This window comes from Choloepus didactylus, chromosome 1, assembly GCF_015220235.1.
Source record: "Choloepus didactylus isolate mChoDid1 chromosome 1, mChoDid1.pri, whole genome shotgun sequence".
Lineage (NCBI taxonomy): Eukaryota > Metazoa > Chordata > Mammalia > Pilosa > Megalonychidae > Choloepus > Choloepus didactylus.
In genome coordinates this window covers 179,595,814-179,602,542 of record NC_051307.1, presented here as the reverse complement: position 1 = coordinate 179,602,542, position 6,729 = coordinate 179,595,814, and the positions used below count along the sequence as shown (strand labels likewise).

Genomic DNA, 6,729 nt, shown 5'->3' with positions numbered 1-6,729 from the left:
GCCCTTTGCCTTCTCATTTCATGCTGCTTTTGTGAGTTTTTAAAGTTTGCTTTTCTGCAGGGATTTTGTTTTCCTGAAGGCTTGGGTGGGGGAGGAGGGAGGAATGAATGAAGTGAACACAAGTCTTCTAAAATGGTTCTTAAATTAGCAGTATCCTACCTTGGGTCTCCATTTCCTAATTCATTGAAATATTTTGGGGATTAGTGAGAGGAAGCCCTGCTTGGAGCTTACGAGCTCCTTTGTGAGGAAAAGGTCATTATTGTTGAGCCCGAAACAAGCCACAGGTGAGTTGTATTCAATCCTTGGGTTAGATGATTGGGCTGGGAAGGAGAGAAGCTTTGCTCTTTCAGGACCTGTTGTTGTTTATTGGGCCTTTTGCCAAACATACATGGGAAATGTCTTTGCATTTCCTGTAAAAACCGACTGTGGGGAGCCTTTACAATAAGCAAGAGTCTGGTGATAAATTCTGAGAACTCAGGGCCCATGAAAAGTTTGTTTACATCTGTTGATGAACCATGGCTTTTTTTCCCACTAATGGACAGTGATTGTTATGTAAGTCATCAAACGGCTACTAGGGAGCGCTGAGCAACACATTATGTTCCAAAGTTATTTTCTTCAGTGGGCAGGTCTTATTACAGTGTTTTTAAAATATATTTTATATATTCTTTTCATGTCCTCTTTTGAAGCTGTGATTTTTTTTTTTTTTTTTTTTTTTTAGAAATTATCTTCTATGTTTTTTGGTACCTGGGGATGAGGCAAAAATGATATATAAGTGTACCTGGTATATTGAAGGCTCTCAATAATGAGATATTTTACCTTTGCACCTGCTGTGGAGGTCTCGGGCATGACCGTAGCCATGGATCTCATCTTCCATCCCTGGCTATCTTTTGGGCATTTGGGTATATATATATGTGCCCCATCTTCCTTACCTCTTGGGAGCCAGGAACACAAGGTGTGGATGCCTGAAAGTGGACCTGCCACGTTGCCTCTCTTCCAGCCCTGATGGATAGCACAGAGGGAGGCCTGCAAATCTAGTGGCTATGCAGAGAATAAAATGTCAGCTAGCTCCAAACATGACAGCTGATTCTCTTAAGTCCTACCACTCTTAGGTTCGAGGGTGTGGAAGCATGAGGAGGGAAGGAGAGCCAAAGCTTCACTTTGCAAATTCTTCACCTCCACCTAGCCATGCAAAATGGCAACCTCCTCATCTCCCCTCAGGCCACCCTTTGCATAACTGGGCTGGGTGGGAGGCAGGAGATGGTCCCACTAACATGGCCCCTCTCAGCAAGTCCTGGGGTGAAGGAGGCAGTTGGCCCTAAGTTCTCTGCAGGTTCTCTGATGTGGCAATGTCTTTTGTTCTCAGTGATGATACTTAGTCACAATTCTGGGAAAATGGAGGGGGCAGGGGGAAATCCAATGTGACCTATAATCCCATCCTGTGACATAAATAAATCATTAAAAATTTTTCTGAGCCTATGAAGTGTTCGTGGAGCCAGAAAAAAAAAGCCCAGAATTCTTTTGTGTGTGTGTGGTAATCCTCTCCTTTATAGATGTCAGACCTTCTTGTTTTAAGGAGAGGAACAATAAAAACCTTGTCATTTCCAGACTCTCCTCTACTCTAAGGGTAGTGGGTTCACCTACAGTGCAAGACTTTATGACATTTATTTATAGGCTGCAGAAAGAGGTCCTTGGGAGTACACATCCTCCTCAGTTGTGTTCAAGTGCACGGTTGCTAGACAGCTCTGGCTATATAATGTTGGCAAGAGAAAATGTTCACATTCTTTTCAGTCTAACATTTCAGCTGGGAAATGTTGCATGGCAGAATTCAAGAGGAACCTGTTTTCCTGCAGTGGATTAAGAACACCAATTAGGAGCAGTTGGGTAATTCCCTATCAAAAAAAGAGAAGAGATATAGAAATCTATGGGAGAAAATTTCTCCTCATAAAGCTTCTGTAAATCCAGTATGGATGTTACAGTTGGTTATAGTGTAATTAGCAGAATAGAACTGTACTAGGGAGAAGCCCACCTCCTGTCAATAGATGGGCAAGGGATGAGGGAGTTTCACTTAGAAAGTGAGATCACTTCTGTCAACAGTCACCTGAGGAAGATGTACATCCTTCAGAACCTGAATGGAGATTGATGTCTCCAGGTGCAAATAAGCGCTACCATTTATCTAACACTAACTGTGTGCTAGGCTCCATCCTAAAGGGTCATCATATTCCACATATTCCTCACAAAAACACCATGAAGTATTCTCTATTAATAGTCCCCTTTTAAGGTTGAGAGGGCTGAGGCACAGAGAGGTTAAGTAACTTGCCCAGGGTCACACAGCTAGTAAGCAGTATAGATTTGAACGTGAGTAATTTCCCTTCAGAGTCCAAACTCTTAACCCTGATATATTATTGCTGCCCTGGTGTAGGCAGGACTTTTTCAGAGCAGGATGAAGCCCACCAATTGGAGGAGCAGAAACCAGTGCATTGTGAGTTACATGCTTTTTTTACTTACACATTTTTTCCTGTTTGATTTTCTGAGGTATTAGTTATACTGTTTTTAGCTTAATTAGGGAATCCGAGAGTGGAGTTTTTACATTTGGGTCAGACTGACACAGAGGGATCAGAGTGCCTGAGGCCAGTATGTAGTGACAAAGCAGGTCCAAAGTAAGATGACACCAAAGGCAAGCTGGCAAAGGAGGGCATGGTTGAGGTGGCTTGGCTCACTGACATTTATTCCCAATTGGACAGTCTCTTTCCATGGCCAAAGCTTAGAGTTCCTGATTTGATTTTGTTGGGGAACACAGTATTTTTTAAAGATAGCATCTTCAGAAGGAAGTTAGAAATTAAAAACAAAAACAAAAACACTGGAAAAGGTAAGGTCAAAAGAGAAGTTGAGCTTTGACCAGAGGAAAAGGGAATGTAGAAAATATTCTGGACAATTGTTCCTGAAAGTTACTTGCAATTTATGTAAGGGAACATGGATTCATGTTATGGTAGCACCTCATTTGGCCATCATTTGGGGAAAATGAAGTAATCTGTAATAATGAATGGCAGAGCTAGCCAAAGTTAGCTCTTTCGGTATCATGTTAAAACATACACCTGTTCTGGTTTGCTATTGCTGCCAGAATGCAAAGCAGCAGAAATGGATTGGGTTTTATAAAGGAGGTTTATTTGTTTACACTATTATAGTCTTAAGGCCATAAAGTGTCCAAGGTAACACATCAGCAATCAGGTACCTTCACTGGAGGATGGCCAGTGGTGTCCGGAAAACCTCTGTTAGCTGGGAAGGCATGTCGCTGGCGTCTGCTCCAAAGTTCTGGTTTCAAAATGGCTTTCTCCCAGGATGTTCCTCTCTAGGCTGCAGTTCCTCAAAAATGTCACTCTTAGTTGCAGTTGGGGTATTTGTCCTCTCTTAGGTTTTCTGGAGCAAGAGTCTGCTTTCAATGGCTGTCTTCAAACTATCTCTTATCTGCAGCTCCTGTGCTTACTTCAAAGTGTCCCTCTTGGCTGTAGCTCCTCTTCAAAACGTCACTCACAGCTGCACTGAGTTCCTTCTGTTTGTCAGCTCATTTATATGGCTCCACTGATCAAGGCCCACCCTGAATGGGTGGGGCCACACCTCCATGGAAATTTTCCAATTAGAGTCATCACCCACCGTTGGGTGGGGCACATCTCCATGGAAACACTCAAAGAATCACAATCTAATCAAAATTGATAAATCTGCCCACACAAGATTACATCAAAGACAATGGCATTTGGGGGGACATAATACATTCAGATTGGCACAACACCTTTGTGTGAGGGAGTTTTAGGGGGTGATAGGTTTATTATATATCCTTAATGTGGTGGTAGTTACACGAATTTATACCTGTTAACATTCTCAGAACTGTACTCCCACCCATAGTCAATTTTACTGTATGATAATTTTAAAATTGAAAAACTCTAAAAAGGAATTTTTTCCTCCCTTTCTAATGAAAATGTTAAAAATGTATACTTTCTTGTCTCTCTCAACAAGGTATGCCATGTATGATTTCTTCTTTCTGTGGGGTTTGGAGTCATCCATTTGAGGAGCAGGACAGGTAACTGATGTCACTGGTAGAGACGGTTTCACTGAAAAGCTGAATAAACTTCAGCCCCAGGACCCCTCATTTGCACAGGCTCATGAGTGGGTGTTGCTGGGGGTGGCAAGGGAGAGCAAGGTTGCAATAAGGAATCATTTCCATGTAAGAATTTCTGGTTTATTAGTAAGAGATCTCAGAAGAAAAGGACCTGACTTGCCAAGACTCCAGTAATTTGTTGGGGGGGTGTGTGTTTTTTCCCTGCTACAAATATTCACTTTTGTATTTTATTTTGAATTCATATACTTGTATTCTTTTTTCTTAAAGAAGTCCCCTTATTTTGTATGAGCATCAAATCCTCACCTACTCAAATGTTACAGAGTTATGTTGAACATTTTATAATCCCAAATTGCTATCCTCTAGCTATTGGGTTGATTTTTTTTTTGAGGATTTTTGTCATTACTTTTTTCCTGTGGCGGTAGGCCTGTACTTGCCCCTTGAAATGCTCACTAGCTTCCAAAACTGTGAGATAATAAATTACTATTTAATCCAGCCAGTCTGTGATATTTGTTATAGCAATCCTGACAAACTATGGTACCTGCTGTCACTCAGTTGATAAATGTTTAAGACAAATTCTAAACCTGTAAGCTGCTTATTATAGTCATCTCGATTCTCAAAGAAAGCAAAAGCAACAGACACTGTGCACACAGGTACATGAAGTAGGCTTTTAATCATTGCTTGTGGATTTGGTTTCAGAAGGCCCTGGGGGCACCTGGCTGTTTCCATTTCAGGCTCTGGTCCTAATAAGTGGGGTGGGCTTTATTAAGTCTCTTAAACTTCCTGGCCCTGTGGTCTCTAAGGCTCTTCCCAGCTCTGTGATGTAATGAGTCTGTCTCTGGAACTAAGCGATGGGCCTTCCAGGAAGTTCTGAGGTGTCACTGTAACATGTGGCCATTTAGTGGCCTTCCATGGATTAGGACTCCGCGATGTGGCCTCCAGGATGCAGAGGTGACAAGAACAAGCAGAGGGTGTCCACCCTTCCTCTGTGCATCTCACACGAGTCTCTCCAAACCTCATTCTCCATCGCCACCCTATGTCTGATTCAGAATAAAATACTAGTAATAATGATTGCCATTAAGTACTGTGTAATTAAGATCACATAATTAATACTTATTATTAAAATAACATATTCTTATGACAGTTTAGTCCTAATCAGCATAGACTGTATTAACCTCCACTTCCAGTGGAGGGGGGAGAGGGCTGCCCGAGGCTGGCAATGTCTCCTGATGCAAGCCAGGGAGAGAGGTTATCCCTCCTTCCCATCCGTCATCTGACTCAGCTCTAATGGGTACAACCTGGCTAACAGTTCTCACGTCCAAGAAATCTTTGGGCTCATTTCTGCCTCCAAAGCTGATGATTCCAGTGATAAGTGTGTAAGATGTCTCTGCTGATGGGTTGTACTTTAACCCTGGCCTGCTGAGTCAATACAACCTTAGGTACAGAGCCAGTGAAAACCACTCTCTTCCCTGTTCCAGTTTGTGTCCTTTCTAAGGGACAGAGGAGGAAAGAGTCTACTGATAAAACCTTTCTGTCTAAGTGAAAATGAGGCAGGAAATTTAGTGACAAAGAAGGCACTTGAAATCCAGGTCTTACCACTAAGGTGTTTGGGGATCTTAGCTCACTCCATGGGCTTCCCCTCCCCTTCATCATCTGGAAAAATGGGTTCTTACAACAATAGTACCTCGTTAAACAAGCTTCCCTGTTTCTATTTGTTTTTAAAGCAACATCTTATCACTGCTGTCCGTGTAGACCAAGATTCCAGGGGGCCCCTCAAGTATTGCTTTCATCACCACATCGCTGGGGTACCTGGGGGGGTGTAATGCACTGATGAGAACGTTCTTCGTGTTGTCATTCACTAGACAGCCGTGAGCCACCACAGTGGCAGGCATTGCATTGGGCATTGCTTTTGCACAAATCCAAAGGGGTCACAATCTCTGCACTCAAGGAGTTTACAGGGTAATGGGGAATTCCAGTGCTATGTTCTGAGTGCTATGAATGAAGCAAGCACAGCAGACTATGCGGGGCCCCTTTTTCATACTAGGGGCCAGAGAGAACTGAAGGAGGTGACACTTGAACTGAATCTTGAAGGCTGAGGAGGAGGTAGCTGCATGAAGAAAGGCAGGGGAGCATTTCGAGGGGCAAGAACAGCATAACCAGACTAAGGGATCAAAGAAACAGTTAATGAATGTCTGTCTGGATATCCTGTAAAGAAACCAAAGAGTAACAGGGCCCTCTGATCCAGAGGGCAGGAAGTCTGGGTTCATGTTCTGGCACTGTCAATAGCTTTGTGAAATTGGCTCCCCAATCCCTCTGGGCCTGTTTAGTCAAACTTCCAATGGAAATGCAGCCTGGATATTCTCTAAGATGGTCCCAGCCCTAATTTTATGGGGTTCTGGGTTTGAAGTTGACTCAATGAGGCAAAACCCTAAGAAGCCAAATGAGGGTTCTGGGCATGCTGTGACATTGCAGTTTGGTTAGAAGCCCTAAGGTCATTGGCTAAGCCTTTCCGACCACGGTGGTGATGCATTGACTCTAGCAGAGGGGATCGCAAAGCACAGCTGCTCAGTCAAGGTTTGTGTAAATAACCAAAACTCAGCACTTCTCCACCTCACAGAGGG

General features: G+C 43.1%; 1 long non-coding RNA gene across 1 annotated transcript; it reads left to right on the top strand.

The window, feature by feature from the left end:
• The first annotated feature begins 269 nt into the window (after positions 1–269).
• On the top strand, positions 270–4,179 carry LOC119527909. Its single transcript, XR_005215503.1, has 3 exons — positions 270–284; positions 2,420–2,479; positions 4,009–4,179. It is a non-coding gene; the product is annotated as an uncharacterized LOC119527909 (long non-coding RNA).
• Positions 4,180–6,729: the final 2,550 nt, after the last annotated feature.